Raw genomic sequence first — 19,446 nt, forward strand, 5'->3', positions numbered from 1 at the left:
GCCTGGACTACAAAGTGAGTTCCAGGACAGCCAGGGCTATACAGAGAAACCCTGTCTCGAAAAACCAAAAAAAAAAAAAAAAAAAAAAAAAAAAAGTATTATTCTTTGCCTCTGTGTGACTAGTTTTATGTCAATTTCAACAAGCTAGAGGCATCTGAGAGGAAGAGCCTCAACTAAGATGCCTCCATGAGACAGGGCTGTAGGGCATTTTCTTAATTAGTGATTGACTGGGAAGAGCTCAGCCCAACCCTGGCCAGTTGGGTTCTATAAGAAAGGCTGAAGCCATGAGTGCAAGCTCGTAAGCAGCACTTCCTCCTTCATGGCCTCTGTGTCAGCTCCTGCCTCCAGGTCCCCGCCCTCCCTGCTCTGCCTTCTTTCAATTAAGAACTGTGTGTCATGTGGAAACGTAAGCTAAATAAATCCTTCCTTCCCAAGTTGCTTCTGGTTATGGTGCTTCATCACAGCAATAGTAATCTGAAACCAGAAATCGGTGCCAGGATTATGAGCTATTGTTGGGACAGACCTGACCATGTTGTTTTTGGGAGGGTTGTGGAAGACTTTGGAAAATTGGGCTAGAAAAGTCACTGAGTATTGGAGAGCTCAGTGGGGTGTTCTGTAGGGGCTTGGAAGAAAGAATGTTGAGAGAAATGAAAACAAGGGCTGGCTTGCGGAGTTTCAGAGGGCAGTTTGAGAGTCTCTTAGACACTTTAACAGGCCATTTGCTAGGTTCTGACTAATGGGAAATGAAGAATCAGCTGTAATCAACAGGAGGCCAGCACCACTGATGTGAAACTTTAGCTTTACTGGGACAACTGATGTTGGTCAGCTGGTGCTGAGAAACTAGCCGTGTTTAAGGTCAGCATCACTCAGGTGAAATCTGGGAATTGTTGCCTCAGGGTCAACACACACAAGCTATGATGTTGAACCTTGTACTGTCAGCTGAACTTAGTAATGTGTAAGAATGATGCTGGTTTGGAAGGCCTGAAGAGGCCATGAAGAGCTGCTGAAGCTTGGCACTGAGAGGCCATTGGAGAAAGTGCAGCCTTAGAAGCAGTCGAAAAGAACTTGAATCGTGGCTATGAAGAGAACCTAGGAGAGGCTACTGGTGAAAGTGCAGCCCAGATGCAGCAGAAGACCCCAGTATTTTGGAGATGCCAGCACCACAGGACGACCACCAAGAACAGCTGCAGCAGTGGAGTGGAGCCAGCCAGAGCCTAGAAGACGAGCTGTGTGTGCTGCAGAGAGTAGAGCCAGAGAAGTGACCCAGGCCCTTTGGAGGAGCCCAAAAGATAGTGAGTGAATCACATACACTGCAATTATTTACACTGCCAAAACTGGTTTTGCTTTGTTCAGACTGTGCCCTGGTTCTCTCTTGGAATAAAGAAGTATTTAAATTTTTTGTTTGTTTGTTTTTGTTTTTCGAGACAGGGTTTTTCTGTGTGGCCCTGGCTGTCCTGGAACTCACTTTGTAGACCAGGCTGGCCTCAAACTCAGAAATCTGTCTGCCTCTGCCTCCCTAGTGCTGGGATCAAAGGCGTGTGCCACCCCCGCCTGGCTATTTAAATATTTTTTGGTTTAATATGAGTCTACAGTTGAAAGATTTTGAACTCTTCAAACACTTAAACGGCCGGCTTTTTTTTTTTTTTTAATATTCAAAAATCTCTCTAAAAATACAAAGTCTCTTTAAGTGTTTGAAATTTTTTTCTGTTTTTTTGTTTTTCGAGACAGGGTTTCTCTGTGTAGCCCTGGCTGTCCTGGCACTCACTTTGTAGACCAGGCTGGCCTCGAACTCAGAAATCGGCCTGCCTCTGCCTCCCGAGTGCTGGGATTAAAGGCGTGCGCCACCACATCCGGCTAAGTGTTTGAATTTTTAAAAGGTTGGAATGTCTTATATTGTGGTAATGGTAACATTAACATGAGATCTTGGGGACAAGAAAGGAAAGGTTATGTCTTAATAAGTGATGTTTGTGTGTCAAGCTGACAAGGGTCAACTGGGCTAGTTTTTACTTTAACTTGACCCAAGCTAGAGGCACCTGGATGGAGGAACCCCAGTTCAGAAATGCCTCCAAAAGATGGGACTATAGGGAAACTGTACGGTATTTTCCTCCTTCTAATGTGCACCAGTGTTTTGCCTGCATATATGTATATGTGTGCCATGTGTGTGCCTGGTACCTTAGAGATCAAAAGAGGGTCTCAGATCCCCTGGATCAGAGGGTTGTGAATGATCATGTGGGTGCTTGGAATTGAATCCAGGCCCTCTGTAAGAGCAACAAGTGCTCTCAACCTTTTAACCACTGAGGCAATTCTACAGCTCCTGTAGGACATTTTCTTAGTGACTGATGTGGGAGCGGAGGGCCCACTCCTGAGCAGGTGGTCTTAGGTTCTATAAGCAGCAGGCTGGGCATGCTGTGAGGAGCAAGCCAGTAAGCAGTGCCTCTCTATGGCCTCTTCATCAGCTCCTGACTCCAGGTTTTTGCCCTCTTGAGTTCCTCCTTTGCCTTTCTTCAATGATAAACTGTGATGTGGAAGTGTAGGTTAAATAAACCTTTTCCTCTGCAAGTTGCTTTGGTCATGGTGCTTTATCACAGCAAGAGTCACCCTGAGATACCTGGACAGGTCCTGGAGTGGATCGTTAGCAGTTTAGAAACAAGTAGCATAGATACTGAAATCCTCAGCACAAATAACCTTTACATATACCGTTTCCTCCCACTTTTTAAGACAGGGTTTCTTTGTGTATCCCTGGCTGTTTTGGAACTCTGTAAACCAGGCTGGCCTTGGAATCAGCCTGCCTCTGCCTCTAGAGTGCTGGGGTTAAAGGTGTGTGCTGTCACCACTATCTGGCCTTTTCACTCCACACTTAAAGCCCTTTCCCATCTGATTTCTTCACTGAGTTGCATTTTATCCTTTTAAAGCAGCAGAATCTAAATTGCGTCCTCGCTTACAGAGCACCCTTTATGATAAGCACTTACTTTCAGTATCTCCTCTTGCACTAAAACAATCCGTATCTAAAACCACTTCCAGTATAACACTAACTGTGTGACCAAGAGAATCTCTAGTTCTATGGTAACTTAATGATAGCTGGCAAAGGTGGCCTCTGTCAATTTGTCACCATTATTTTCCCCTGCCTTAAGTCAGAGTCACAGGGGAGCCCTACGGAGCTGGTTGCTTTTGATTGGTAACAACAGCAGAGGCCATGGATTCCCTCCCCAGCTCTTCCCCTGGAAACAGAGCAAGCCAAATAGCAGAGTAACTCAAGTAATATGACACGCCCTGAACCCTGTGGTTGCTACTTGGCAAAAGTGGAAGGATCACTCAGATAAAGGGAAGGACATTCTGTAGATCTGGCTTGGCAAGAAGTCTACCACGTTCTTCTCACACTTATCTTCTAACCCTCATTCAACTTCTAACCCTCTCCCTCCTCACTTAACACTTTCACTTAAAAGATCCTATGGAAGCCAAGCCTGGCTCTTCGGCCGTGTAAGTACTTTGCTAAAACTCTGCCACTAGGCTACTTCCCAGCCCTAAAACAATAGTTAACAGCTCTACTGTGCCTCTGTTGACTACCTGGTTCTGATCATACTCTATGGTGACGTGAGACATGACCAATAAGGAACACTTCACACTTGAAGCTTACATGTGAATAAACTATTATTTCTGCAACTTCCTTTAAGTCGGACATGATATAAAAATGAAGTTTAAAAATGAAATGGTAGAGAAAGTTGCTGGATATTGTAGCACATAACCTATAAATCTCAGCTGAGGAGACTAGGAGGCCAAAGGATTACATGTTCTAAGCTAGCTTGAGTTACATAAAGAGATTGTGTCTTAAAAAAGACAAAGGCTGGCTGGAGAGATGGCTCAGTGGGTAATGGTTCTATGAAAGGCCAAGTATGGTCCCAGAATTCACAGAAATGTGGGAGGGGAGATCCAACTCCACAAATTGGTCCTCAGATCTCTACAAGTACGTCCTGTTGGTGCACACGTGCATGTACACACGCACACATACAAATGTAATTTTAAAAGTTATGCCAGGTCTGGTGGCAAATGCCTTTATTTCTAATGTCCAGGAGGTACAGTTGGATCTCTCTGAGTTTTGAGGCCAGCCTGGTTTACATATCAAGTTTCAGGACAGCCAGGGTGACATAGTGAGACTGTGCCTCTAAAAATTAATCAAACTAACCAAACAACAAGAAAGAATTTTCTATCTGGAGAAGAAAGCTAAGAGGTTAAGAGCACTGCTATCCTCCTAAATGACCCAGGTTTGGCTCCCAGGACCCATACATGGTGACCCACAACCACCTGTAACTCCAGTTCTGAGGGATTGACACTGTCTTCTGGCCTCCATGGGCACCAGGCACACATGTGGTACATAGTCATATACATACACATGCAAAAGACCCATACACATAAAAAAAAAAAAAACCCTAAACTTTTCCAAGGCGCATGTATCTGTGTAATACCTGAGTACATAACTGTGGCCTGGAGAAGCTGGCATTTGGGAGTACAGGAAGCTTTTGGCTGGAGTAGTTATGACCATTTATAAACTGTTCTCAAGGTGTCTAGTCTGCTATGAGAGTAAGATTATTTTGGTGCAGAACTTGCTCTTCAAGTCTTTCTGTCTGGCTGTTGCACACCCTCCCTGTGACCTTCCTTCCTGGACAGTACACCAGGTCCTGATATTTCTGCCACTGAAAGGTGGTGACATTTCCATATCATCACTGGGGTTTGGCAAGAACGTAACTGCTTTTGTTCCTTCATCCTTTCCCTCTACATGTCAACCCAGTGCCACTAGAATAGTCTTTCTTAACTCTCACTTACTGAATGCTAGTTCCCGGTTCAGAACCTTTCAGTGCACCCCCTCCCCCTTTCTCTAGATCAGGTCTAGTAGACTCAGAGGTCAACACCCTCCACAAGGGTGTTTCTACCTCATCTTGAAAACCATCTGTTTTAACTAAAGAGGGTAACAACTGACCAGTATCTCTTTCTCTCCATGTTCCTAGTCTTTTTCATACTTTGCTACTGGGCATTTTTCACCCTTTCGGTCTCTTTATTAATTTGTATTCCAGTGTTCCACTGTGTTTAGCTCCACTTCCTCTCTTCCATCAGCTAGAACAAAATGTGGAGTCTTTGGATAGGTGTACAATAATGGCTCAGGCATTTAATAGTTAACTTCATTTAACAATTAAAATTATTGTGGGGAAGTGGTGGCGCACGCCTTTGATCCCAGCACTTGGGAGGCGGAGGCAGGTGGATTTCTGAGTTCCAGGACAGCCAGGGCTATATAGAAAAACCCTGTTTTGGAAAATTATTACTGTGTGGGTGAGTTCCTGGGGAGACAAGAGGGCACTTTACAGAGTTCTCTCCTCCCACTTTTGTGAGGGTTGTAGGAATTAAACTTGGATTGCCAGGCTTTTTTGGAAAGCGCCTTTAACCACTGAGTATTTTACTAGTTTTGTTTTGTGCAGTCCTGGGGCTGAACCCTGAGGCCCAGCACATCCTGAGCACGTGCTCCAGGGCTTGTTAAAACAAAAATTTTAAAAAAGATCTTACAGATATGATTGTTTTGCCAGTAGGACAACATTGTCTGTGCCACACGTGTGTCTGATGAGAAAACTCATCAGATATCCTGGAACTGGAGTTAGGGATGGTTGTGTGCCACCATGTGGGTGCTGAGAACCAAACCCAGGTCTACTGCAAGAGCAACGAGTGCACTTAACCACTAAGCCTCCTCTCCAGTTCCTTAACTTCTTAGTGCCATTTACCTAAACTCTAAAACATAATACTTACATGACTTTTGCAAACATTAAACAAAGTTCAATGTAGTAAAGCTAATGAGAGCCTGGGGATGCAGGCCACGCAGTAGCAGAGCACCTGCTCAGGATGTGTGGGCCTCAGGTTCAGCCCCAGGACTGTACTGCACAAAACAAAACTAGTAAGAGAACCCAGGACACAGAAACACTCACTCACGTTGTACTGACACAAAGCCTTTCTTTCTTTTTCTTTTTTTCAAGACAGGGTTTCTCTGTGTAGCCCTGGCTATCCTGGAACTCACTCTGTAGACCAGGCTGGCCTCAAACTCAGAAATCTGCCCGCCTCTGCCTTCTGAGTGCTGGGATTAAAGGCGTGTACCACCACCGCCCGGCTCACAAAGCCTTTCTAATTGGCTTGTACAGTTATTTTCTCCTATATTTAAAAATTTTAAAATTGAGCACTAGAGTCCAGCTCTTGTTTCCCCATACTTTATGCTTTACCTCGTTAACAGATGCTGTCTCAAATGTTGCATTAGCTGAATTACAAAACCAGAACTCTGCTGGGTCTTATTACCTCTAGCTTTACATTCTGGATGAGAAAACTAAGTTTTGAGATATTAAAACTTTACTATTAAAAGTCTCATAATTTGAGGAACAAAGCTGATTTATTTTTAAGATTGAAAGTGTCCTAGGGTTTCTATGAATTAGCATCAGACAATCCTAATGGGCCAGTTCTTTTGTTCTTCCCTTCCAAGGTATCCCCAGGGAGAGCCAAGCACCGTCACCAGCTCCAACATCACTCCCTAGACACCAGAACTCAGGTCTTCCTCCAGGGAATGCCACTGGCCTCTGACTTTCACAAAGAAAGCATTCTGGAGACCTGTGCTTTGTTCCAAGAAAGATCAGGGTCAAGAATGAAACCCAAGTTTCTATCAACAAAGCTCTTTATCCTCCCAGTTTTCCGAGGCACAAGGGATAAGCTCTTGTTAGAGCCATGCCTCCTGAGGACAGATCGGGAGAGGCCAGCTCTCCCCAAAGTTAAAAAGTTTAAAAGAACAAACCTCAAGAACTGGGAAGACAAATGTTAAAGGGCATGGGATGGACAGGCCTTACTCTGTGTGTTCGTGACCTGAGCTGGGTGCAGACAATGTACTATACTACAATGTACAGATACTACAGGTATCTAAAATTTTTCTTGAAATGAACATGAAGTTAAGCTTATTGATAATGTATCTATGTTTAAAAAACTGATTTCCAGTCAGAAAGCAACATCTAGGAATATACAGATATATATTTATAAGCATGCCTGCCTGCCTATCTATCCAATCATCCAGCTATCTATGGCAGGGTCTTACTATGGCTGGGCTGGCTAGGAGCTCATCTTGTGTAATAGCAGAGTGGCCTTGACTTTACAGAAATTTGCCTGCCTCTGCCTCCTCAGTGTTGAGATGAAAGGCACACACCATCACACCTAGTTTAGGCACCTACAATTTCCAAACTTTGAAAAAAATTTCCAAAAACATGGTCTCTTAACTAAACCTCTTAACATGTTTTGGTTGAAATCTGACCCTTCTAATACAGTCAAAAAGAAAGGCCTGTGCCTCCATCCCTTGCAAAACCCGTTTAGGAAAAAAAAAAAAAAAGACAGACAAACTATAAGCAGGGCCATGAGCTGCACACTTTTTAATCCTGGCTCTGGGAAGGCAGAGGCAGGCAGATCTCTGAGTTTGAGACCATCCTGATTGACCTACAAATGGAATTTCAGGGCAGTCAGGGATACAGAGAGAAACCTTGTCTCAAAAATAAAATAAATAAATAAAAGTAAAAATTGAATCTTAAAGCTTTGATAGAATTTTACAAGTCCAAAATAGTTTTCTTCCATTTTTCCTCCTAAACTTCAGTGTACTTATCTATTTTACAGTTTAAACTTACTGGTATAAAACTATGATTGATATTAAAAAAGGTAGGATTAATTCAGATTTGAAACTGACCAAACCATGTTGTATTATAGCAAAGTTAATTGGGCATTTCATTCATCTAGCATTTACTAAATGGTCATGAATGTTGGGTTCAGGCTCTGCTGTGGTTCTCAGAGTCTCCTCTAGGTAGAGAAACTACCAGGTAGGAGAATTACACTGCACTGTGAGAAGCCTGATCTGGAAGAGAGGTTAGTACAAAGTGCCATAGTTGGCTCCACCGTGAGGAGGCCTTGTGAGATAAGATATCTATCAGTGTCTAACACATGCCTGCCGACTAACCTGTATCTCCTTTCAGTCTTCTGCCATACCCAGGTGTCTCCTTTCTTTCTCATTTGCATACCTGGACAAGATCGCCAAACTGATAGAGCTACAGTTTCAGGTAAAGACAAACTCAGACTAAAACCACTCAAGGAAGCTCACATCTTGTTCATACTATATACTATTGGGACAGCTCCAGAAGTCTTTCTGCATTGGGATATAAGATCTTTCTTTAAAAAAAAAAAAAAAGAAAAGAGGAGGAGAAGGAGGAGGAGGAAGAGGAAGAAAAGCAGCAGCCAGGCATGGTGGCTCATGTTTGAGCCCGAGGCAAGAGGGCTGCTGTGAATTTAAGGCTCACATGGATAGTGAGTTCTGGTCGGTCTGAGCTACATAGTGAGACCAGGTTCAAACCCACTTTCACACCTTTCTCCAACCCCCTGATCAAGCTAGTTGCCAGGTATGGTGAACCATGCCCTCAGGAGGCTAAGGCAGGAGGACTGGTGAGACCGCCCAGTGGGTAAAGATGATTGCTGTGAAGTCTGATGGCCTGAGTTTGATCCCATGAACCTATGTGGACAGGTGGAGGGAACTGATTGTCACAGGTGTGCTGTGGCACACCCTCACAGTGCACATAATGTGCCCTTGAGCACACACAATAAAATAAATTTTTCTGGAACTGTACATTTCTGAGAAGTTTGTGGTTCTGGAGGGTGGAACCAGGGCCTTATACATACTCTACCAGTGAGCTACATGCCCACCTCAGAATGACTTTAAGTAGATCACTGTTTCCTTTTCTTCTTCCTCCTCGTCCTCCTGGCTTTTTAAGACAGGGTTTCTCTGTGTAGCCCTGTATGTCCTAGAACTCAACTTTTGCTTCAGGCTAGCCCCAAACTCAGAGACCAGCCTTCCTCTGCCTCCTATGTGCTTGAATTCAAGGTGTGGCCACCTCATCTAGCAGTAGATCGCTGCTTTTAAGGTTGGCACTTACTTCCAAAGGTTTCCCAAAGAGGGTACCCTTACTTTTTCTTTTTCTCAGTGCCAGAGCCCTCTGCACACCAGGCAAGCACTCTGTCGCTGAGCTGCTCCCCAGTGGCTTTGATGACCTTGGATCACCATGCAGCTCAGCCAGCCACAGACTGTCAAGGTTTTCAAGATGTTCTGCTTGGAATTGTCTAGCTTTCTATGTAAGACTCAGAATTGTCTTGAACACAATTCCAACTAAACTAAGGACTTAAAAGGGAAAATTAGAAACACAATTCCCTTCAGTGGTACACAGGTGATATCTTAAGGCCATTAATAATTCCTGGGCTGCAGCACTTGCCGAGGGTGTATGAAGTCCTACATTCAATCCCCAGTACTGCAAACAGCAACAAAACAAAATCCTCCAAAGTGAACCTTTGCTGTCTACAAACTCTGCAGGTGATGCAGGAAATCGGGAGTGCAAGGACATCCTTGGTTACACAGCAAATCTGAGGCCTGTCTGGGCCACATGACACTTGTTTAAAAAATTTTATGAATACCAATGGTTCAATTTTGGCTGCCTGTTATAATCAGAGCTTGCAAACTCCCACTCAAGCCAATCAAATTACAATCTCTGGAGGTGGAACTCAGGCATCACTGGTTTTCAGGATTCACCGTACAGGGGCTGGAGAGATGCTCAGTGGTTAAGAGCACTTACTGCTCTAGAAGAGGACCTTGGTTAATGCCTCTTCTGACCTCTGACCTCAACATGCTCTTGCACTTGTGTGGTCTCTATAAAATATACACACACACACACACATACATATTCTGATACATATACATACAATAAACATAAATATTAGCTGGGAGGCAGTGGCAAAGCCTGCAGCCTGGTCTACAGAGTGAGTTCCAAGACATAGCCAGTGCTACACAGAGAAACTCTGTCTTGGAAAACAAAACAAAAACCAAAACCAAGCTCCAAACTAATTCACACACACACACTCTCCCTCATTCATATATGTATATATATATATATATATATATATATATATATATATATGACTCCCCATGTGATTGTACTAAAAGCCAGGCTGGGGTCTACTAGTTGACAGTTTTTCCAGTAGGGTTAAAATCTCCAAGTACTGGGGATTGACCGCAGGGTCTCCAGCATGCCAGACAGGCATTCTATCACTGAGCTAGCACCCTTATCCATTTTCTAGTCTAGTTTAAGACAAGACAGGGATCTCCCTAAGTTTTCCAAAATGGCCTAAACTTGCCTCAACCTTCTAAGCAGTTATAAGTGAGCTAGCATGCTCAGTTAGGTCTGGCTTCCTTAAACTCTCATGAACCACAAACTTCAGTGGGTCTGAGCTACAAACTGTCATTCTATATTTCTAACCAGTTTCCAAGTGAGGCCAAAGCGAATACCCAGAAGCCAAATTCTGAGTAGCCCTGTGATTCTGGAAGGAAAATTATCTTAAAGAACAGAAAGAAAACCATTCCCATCACTGAAGTCCATACACTACAGCACTAGATAGGGAGGCCTTGGTGATGAACAAGTGGGAAGGACGGTTAAAAAACACGTCTCTAGGAAGGGAGACTTCAGGGATCAGAAACGTTTAGAATGGCGTGTTTGAGGGAGAGTGGAGAGCAGTCACTGTGGTTTTTGCAGTGTGTGTACACAGGAGGGCAAGCTGGCCCGGCAAAGAAGAGAGATGGGCAGTGAGGGAAATGATCAAATGTTTAAAAACAGAAAAAGCAAGCCCTTGGCTACAGAGCTAGCAAGGCATACAGAAATGCTAGCAGGAGGCCTGCAGGAATCTCTTCCATGTCAGAAATGCATCTGGGAACCAGTCCAGTTACTACACTGAAGATGGGCTAGACTACCAGCCATCACGCCCTCCTGAGGACAGGAGAGACTCAGGGGGTTAAGTCTCCCCTGGCAGTGCTTGGGAACTAACAACAAACTGAACCACTTGCCCGGATGCCTCTCTTTTGTGTGCAGAGAGAACACCCAGAAGCTTAGATGTGGGGTCCCTTGGCAGCTTCCAGGCAACCTTTCTGTGACTTTCTAACCTTCTAGATATACTGCACCAGACTGTAACAAACTAAAGAAGAAAACTGCTCACTGCCTGGGCTTTTCCATGGAAATTACAAATGCTTAACATATAGAACAACAAATAGTATAAAAATGGTCACAAATTAACCAGAAGGTATTTATATTTCTCTAATTCTTAAAACAATTAAAACTTTTCTGAAAAAAATATCCAGAGAAATTACATAACATGGTTATCACATGTATCAAAAAGATCTGTTTAAATGAACAGAAGAAACTGAAATGAGAAGGAATTCTGTTATCAGGTGATCCATCCTATACAAGATGATAAGAGCCCTTGGCAGAAACGGACATCTTTCAAGTTCCTATTTACTGTATAAATGATGGCTAATAGGTGCTGAGTGCCAGCTAATGCACTATAAGCTTTTACCCATGTTTATCAGACTCCTCCTCATAATCCTCTGAAATAGGCATTATTATGATCCTTATTTTGATGAGCAACTTTCAGTTCCAAGATGAAAGTTTCAAACTTACTGGTTTCAAAACCAGTGAGTGGTAAAGCCTTACTTATTTTTTGGTGGCAGGATTTTCTGTAGCTTAGAGTGGTCTTGAATTTCGGATCCTTCTGTCTCTACCTCCCAAGTGCTTGGATTATGGGCATAAACCACTAGACCCTGTTTTAGATGGTGCTGTAGACTGAACCTAGGGTTTCATTCATGTTAGATAAACACTTCATTAACTAACCCAAGAGTTTAGTTCTAAAATTGGCTTTCCACTGACTGATTCCAATGGCTATGCTCTTAGCATCTAGGACACTTCCAGCTTCCTGCATGCCATTTGTCCCAGAGAGAGAAACTATAGTACAGAATCTACTGCAGCTAAGAAACAGCACAGGTGGCATTTAGATAAACAAGTCTGTCTACACTGAATTCCCCAGGGAAGAGAGTGCAGCTGCAGGGTCCTGGGTCCCTTGGTGAAGACAAGCCACCAAGGCTAGGAAAACTGAAGGTGAGAAATGCAAGCAGACTCCTAGATGGGAATGGTCCTTTGTTCCTTTCTAAAATCATTCTCTTGTGATATGCTTAGTAGAGAACAGGAAACTACTGAAATTCATACAGGTAACAAAAATTCTACTCACGACAACAAAACTTCCTTATTATAAGCTATATTTAAATACTTGAGGTTAAATATTTCCAAATAATGATCTCCTTTGAGTACTATTGTGTTTGATGATTAAAAAGTAGCTTTCCTGCTTTTTTATACCTTGAATGAGACCACAAGCTTACATTAGTTCAGGGGTATTCAAGAACTTACAATTTCATTTTTTAAACTGGAAATTTAATTTTGTAAAACAACCGGAAATTACCTTAGTTGATATGGAAGTTTGTTTGTAACAAAGATTTTGGTAAAAAGACCTCTTACCTTCTTTGGATAATGTTAGGAGAAGATAAAGAGGAGATCAGAAAATCTCAGGAGGAAAGCATCTGGCAGAATGGGTCATCTTACACTGGCTCCAATAGGGGCTCAGTACCTGAAACCAAGCCTGGTCAAACATAGGTCTGCTCTAGAGAGCTAGTTCAGATAAGCAAGTGGGCTCCTTTCTTTTGCACTAAAAGTACTAAAGACCAAAACTGTTTCTTAAGAACATATTCGGGGGGGGGGGGGGCTGGTGAGATGGCTCAGCAGGTAAGAGCACCCGACTACTCTTCTGAAGGTCCTGAGTTCAAATTCCAGCAACCACATGGTGGCTCACAACCATCCGTAATGAGATCTGACTCCCTCTTCTGGTGTGTCTGAAGACAGCTACAGTGTACTTACATATAATAAATAAATAAATCTTAAAAAAAAATATATATATTCAGGGATAGACTAAGAGAGTCAGAGGGATGGTAAGAGTGAGGAGGCTCCTGTGGGTCAGCAGTCTGCAGTCTTCACCCTCTCAGTCATTTCCAAGTCTATGTATCCACCCCTGTCCTGCCTGGTCAGTACTAACCATGCTTATGGTGAAGGATAAGAAGTTAACAGAAAGCATATTATCGTTTTCTTTTCTGCTCTTGACAAGGTTTGTCTCATATCTAAGGAACACATATAGTTCAGGTTTTGTAAGTAGGTCAAGGGCATATTAATTAAGATTATTTATTTTGTGTGTGTGTGTGCACACACACAGGCATGTGCACATATGTGGGGAAGTTGGAGGACAATCTACAAAAGTCAGTTCTCTCCATTCACTATGCAGGTCCCAGGGATTGAAGTCAGGTTGTCAGACTTGGCAGCAGATACCTTTACCTGTTAACCTATCATGCAAGTCCTAAAAGAGAATTTTATTTTTTTGAGACAAGTTTCTCTATACAATCCTGGCTGTCCTGGAACCTCCTATGTAGACCAGGCTGTATTCAACCTTAGAGAAATTGCCTATCTCTGCTGCCCAAGTGCTGGGATTAAAGGTATGTGCCGCCATGCCAGAATTTATTTAAAAAAAACCAAATAACTAGTTGAAAAGACAACAGAAGAGATAATACAATAGGAAGTATTGTAAAAAAGATGACAGTTTGGCAGGGGACAGAAAATCACAGGCAACAGGTTAGCAGGTTAACAAGCTGCTTTAAAAGTCATGCTGAAAAATGAAGGCTTACCAGAGAAAGCTGCTGGGCTTAGTTAGGCTCAGCCACACACTCCATTCTCTAGAGTGATGTCTGCTTCAGTGCCCCACTGACCCTGTACTGTAGAACGTGTGTGTATACACAGTGTGAGTTTGTAAATCAAATTCCACCCAGGTTTATTGATCATCTTAGCACTCAATACAAGAGACTCAAATATGTGCTGAAACACAAGTGAACATCACAGAGCAAGTCAGAAGGTTGATGGGAACTCTCCTTCAGGTTAACAACCAGAAAGCAAGGGTTATTTAAGAGTGTCTAAGAAGCAGACCAGGGGAGCTGCTCACTCGGGGATCAGTGGGTTGTAGAAGGGGAAATCAGACCAGTGCTCTGCAAAATAACTAACCAGTGGTGTGTGAGAGATGCCTTAGCAGTTAAGAGTGAATACTGCTTTGCAGAGAACCAGAGTTCAATTCCCAGCACACACATCAGACACACAACTGCCTATAAATCTAGCTCCAAGGAGCATCTGGCCTTTGTGAGTTCCTGCATGCACCTGCACACGCACACACAACTTAAAAAAAAATCTAAAAACAAACTAAAAAAACCTTGACCACCCACTGTCTTTAAGAAGAACAGCTAAATCAGTCAGCTGATTTGTAGGTAAAACACATCAGAACTTAAAAGCTTTTTCTGCATTAGGCCTGAATTCATGACTTGGCAGAGTACTTGTAAATTATATATGGGCATGTGGCTCTGAGTAATTTCAAGGTAAGTAGATTTTTTTTTCAGGCAAAATGGCTGACTAGGCATATAATGACATATGCTAATGTCTACCACTGCAGACCAAAGCAGTATGAGGCAAAGCTTCCATAACAAGGTCACTGGCATAAAGAAAAGCTTTCTGCTCATTCTTTTGGGGTGGAAGCAGCTACAGTGCCTGGCAGTGAACAAAGGAGCTTTCTATTTGGTGGCATCCTGAGCATTTCATCACTGCAATACTGTCCTTTGCTCTGCACTTCCACTTTCTGGTTGTGATGCTTTCTTCTCTACCTGAACCTCCTTGCTTGTATACCTACTCTGTCAGTACCTCATGCGGCTTCTGCCCTAGGTTTGCCACATAGGACAGATCCTTTAGGGCATTCTTTTAAGATTTATTTTATTTTTTAAAATTATTATTTTATTCTATGTGTATTGGTATTTTGATTGCATGTATGTCTATACACTGTGTACATTCCTGGTATAGTTCCTGAAAGCAGAAAAAGGGTCAGATGATCTGGAACTGGAGGTACAGACAGCTGTAAGGCCATGTGTGGGAGCTGTGAACCCAGGTCCTCTAGCAAAGCAGCCAGTGATCTTAACCACTAAGCCATCTCTCCAGGCCCCAGCCCCACTTATGAAAAACTTTCAGAGTTCCTTCATTTATCCTGTGTGCATATATACATATGTGTGTACACAAATACACATGTACACATAGGTAGAGTTAGAGGACAACTTGTGAGACTCAGTTATTTCCTTCTTCTTTGGGGATCCTGGGGGACCAAGCTCAGATGGCTAGGCTTGGTAGCAAGTGCCTTAAATTACTGTGAAATCTTGCTGTTTTAGTACATTCTTGAAAGCCAATTCTAATTGACATATAATGAAACCAACTTCTCTACTCAATAATTTCCCAGCAATGTTCCCACTTATAGGAGACATGGAGAGAAAATATAAATGTGTCTCTGAGAACCCAGGCCTCAGCATCTTTGGAACTTAATATGCTGTAACAAATGGTGGTATCACTGTGAAATAATACTCTTCCTCTGGCAATGCTGCCGTGCTTGGAAAAGAGACAATCTAAATCCAAACTGGCCTGGGAACAGTGCAGGCAAGTAACTTAGTAATGAGAAAGAGATCATCACTTGAAACATAACACAGTCTTCTCATTAGCCAAGTCAGACAATGAAACAAACATTTCATTTTCTAGAGTCAATGACTGCACTGACCTACAGTTAAGCACCTGAAACTGGCATCAGACAAGCCAGAAGAGACACATCTGAAAGATTCTTACCGACTAGCTTTGCCTTGTTTGTATCCCAGCACCTCCAGATAGAAGAGATAGCATATGCCCCCTTTCAGGGGCATGTTCCCCGAAGATTAATTCTTTCACCTTATTTGAAGGCAAAGAATTGTGTTCTTGAATGCCACCAAAATCTATATTCAGTGATTCTTGAACTTTACCTAACTTAAAAAAAAAAAAAGAGCTATAGTTCTGAGAAGGGCATCAATTTCCTTAAATTATAACCCTTAAAAAAGGTAAAAAGGCTGCTCAGTAGTGAGATACACCTTTAATCTCAGTATGTAGGAAATAGAGGCAAATGGTTCTCTGTGAGTTCAAGGCCAGTCTGGTCTACAGAGCAAGTTCCAGGACAGCCAGGACTACACAAAAACTCCTGTCCCACAAATACCAAACAAATAAATAAAAAACCAAAAGGTCTGAGCTCACAAGTTGTAATCCACACTTGGGAGCCTCGTCTCACCCCTCAAATAAATAAATAAATAAATAGGAAATGGAAAGCGAAAGATGGTTCTACAGTTCTGTTTTTACTGCACGACAACTACGTCCCAGTCTGACGAACAGATGCTTTCAGAGGTCTAAGACAGTATAAAGGAAAATCAATGAGTCTCTGGCCTTTTTGGCATCCTGAAACATGAAATGTATAAATTTGCAAAAGCAAATTTAAACTTCAGAGTGAAGTTAAATAAATGACTGTAATAACAATAGCAAGCACAATACATTTGAAGAGCTACGGTGTTTGAAGTGGGATGGCGTAATTGCATAATACCCTTACAAGTCAACTGGAGCAACCATAATCTGTGCTTACAGATAATAAATGATGCAATACAGTTCGACAACTGAGAAAGTGACTCTTACTGTTTAACTGAACTCCTCTTGATTTCTTCAGTGCTGGGGGTGGGGTGAAGGGTGTGGGGTAATCTCTGGCCTCATGCAAGCTAGGCTAGTGCTTGACCACTGAAATTCACAACCACCCACTCACCCACCAGTCATGATAACCTTACTCAAGCTACCTCCTAAACTTGGTTTTGTCACCAGGTTTCTTGAATAATATATTTGCTGACTTTTTTCCCTCTATCCATCCTCTAATATTGACAGATCATAGTTCATCTTGCTTCCTTAGATATTACTCTTAAGATCAGCACTAATGTGTAAGCTGTCACAGACTCTCAGTACAGTGTCTCATACTCACGGACTGAAATCCCCACTCCAATCCTCTAAGGACTTTTGATCTCCAGGCTCCTTTGCTCGGCTCCAGCTCTGCACTGTGCCTGCCACCGTGTTGCTGCTACTCCCCAGAATCTAAAGATTAGACTCCTTAACACCTACTCATCTTTCAAGACTCTATTTAGATGACAAATCTGAAGCCTTCCAGAGCGCCCGCCCCCAGCAGTAATCACTGCTTTTCTGCTGCACTCAGGGCAATGCTGTGCACTTACCACCCTGTGCTGTTATTCTTCCATCTCTCTTATACAAGTCTTGAGGAGGTCAGAGATGGGTTTCAAGTCTATTTTCAATCACTTCATCTTATTTTTTTCAGGCAGGCTTTTTCCATGGAGCCCTCCCTGGCTGTCCTGGAATTCTCTATGTAAACCAGGCTGGCCTTGAACTCACAGAAATCTACCTGCCTCTGCCTCCGAAATCCTGGAATCAAAGGGTTGTGCCACTTTGCCTAGCTAATTTATTATTAATTTTTTTTTTTTTTTTAGAAAAAGACATTCTTTTACTGAACTTTCTAGAGCTCACTAACTTGCTAGGTATTTGAGGTAGGGTTTGTCTGTATAGCCCTGGCTGTCCTGGAACTAACTCTGTGGAGCAGTCCTCTTAATTCAGAGATCCATTTGTCTCTGCCTCCTGAGAGCTGAGACTAAAGGCATGTGCCACCTCTGCTTGGTGCACATATAGTTTTTATCTGATACTTTTCAGATGTTTAAGGACAAGATTCCAGAGGGAAGTGGAAATAACTGGACCTATTGATAAGGTGGTCTTCTGAATACTACCACTACACACTCATTTATGTGCGCTGAGGTCTAAGGGATCGTGTGAGGCATTCTCTCTTCTTTCTCATGCAGTCTGGGCTGCTCATTTGAAGACGGATACATTCTGTGAGTAACTTTGCTGTAAAAACCTAATGGCCCATAATGTTGTGCTTATTAGCTCTGAGTAACAAGCTCTTCTATATGATCATGATCAAAGTCGCTAACTGTATTCCTGTGATTAGCCTTTTCTTTACTACAGACTATGTTTAAAATGGAAACAAAAAAAGTGAAATCAAGAATATACCCATTTGGTGCTGGAGAGATGGCTCGGTAGCTAAGAGTGCTTACTACTCTTCAGAGGACCAGGCTTCAACTCCCAGCACCCATATGGTAGCTATCAGCTGCCTGTGGCTCCGGTTCCAGGGGACCTGACACACTGTTCTGACCCCCAGAGGCTAATGGAGGAGTACTTTAATACATATCAGGCATGTCATACAATGAAATATAATATTAAAAAGTAGATATCCATTTGCAATTTAAATACTTCCCGAGAAGTATCTTTCCCCTTCTAGGTGACTAGTTGTTAAAATCACCTTTCTTATCCCAGGCTGCCCCTGAATTTAAGAGATGAGGAAAAAAAAAAACATAGAGGATGTAAGTACAACAGAAAATAATTCTCAAATGAAATATGAGTAGGGGCTGAAGAGATGGCTCAGTGGTTAACAACACTGCTGCTCTTCCAGAGGACCCAGGCTTGGTTCCTAGCACCAACATCAAGTGGCTCACAACTACCTAACTCCAGTTTCAGGGGATTAGACACCCTCTTCTGGACACTGAGGGTACCAGATACACAAGTGGGAATACACACATGTAGGCACTCACACATATACATAAATATAAATAATTGTAAAAACAGAAGGAATTCTTATGGCTAGGGAAATAGCTCAGTTGGTAAAGTGCTTGCCAGGCAAGCATGTAAGAAGCAAGCATGTTCTGATCCTGGAACCCACACAAGAGAGCTAGGCATGGTGGCATAGGCTTGCAATACAAGTATCGGAAAGAAGGAAACAGGGGGCTCCTGACCACCTCCCCTAGGCCAACTGGCAAGTTCTAAGATCTTGTCTCAGACAAGGTGGACCACTTGATATTGGTGCTTGAGAATCAACTCTTTAGACTGACCTCTGGCTGCTACCTGTATTCACAGAATGTGCACCTAAAGACATTACCTTATGTTCTAGAGGATAGCAGCACTAGTGTTACTGTTTTTTGAGATAGGGTTTCCTGAAATCCATGGTGACCTTGAATTCAATATACAGCTAAGATGACCTAGAACTTCTGATCCTCTTGCCTTTGCCTCCTAAGTGCTGGGACCTTGATCTGGCTTATATGGACTGGAAAATCAAGTCAGGGCTCCACGCACACACTAGGCAAGCACTCAATTAGCTGAGCTATATCCCCAGTTCACTACTATTATTATTCATAATTATGAATAGACTGAATAACTGCAGTTATTACTTATTACCTACTGCATGCTGAGTACTGTGTTAAACTTTAATTTCATCTAATTCTTGGACCAAGACCCTAAGGTAATCCCTATCAGCAGTTGTGCCTTTTTTTATTTTCTTCCTATTTTCTTTTCCCCGAGTCAGGATTTCTCTGTGTAGTTTTAGCTATCCTGGAACTTACTCTGTAGACCAGGCTGATCTTGAACTTACAAAGATCCACCTGTCTCTGCCTCCCGAGTGTTAGGATTATAGGCCTGTGCCACCACTACCAGCTGAAATTTCATTTAATTCTTTTTTTTTTTTTTT

At 42.6% G+C, this 19,446-nt stretch overlaps 1 protein-coding gene across 2 annotated transcripts in view; it reads right to left on the reverse strand.

Annotated features, from left to right (window-relative positions):
* Positions 1-19,446, reverse strand: part of Pde6d (phosphodiesterase 6D) — a 42,401-nt gene that overhangs the window by 16,562 nt on the left and 6,393 nt on the right. Inside the window, exon 1 of one of the 2 annotated variants that reach the window (XM_029478149.1) lies at positions 16,849-16,912. The exons of the other annotated variant lie outside the window; for it this stretch is intronic. The gene's annotated coding sequence lies outside the window, so the exon portion shown is untranslated. Of the gene's footprint in view, positions 1-16,848; positions 16,913-19,446 lie in introns of those variants that run through there. 2 annotated transcript variants of the gene reach the window in all.

This window comes from Mus caroli, chromosome 1 (assembly GCF_900094665.2).
Source record: "Mus caroli chromosome 1, CAROLI_EIJ_v1.1, whole genome shotgun sequence".
NCBI lineage: Eukaryota > Metazoa > Chordata > Mammalia > Rodentia > Muridae > Mus > Mus caroli.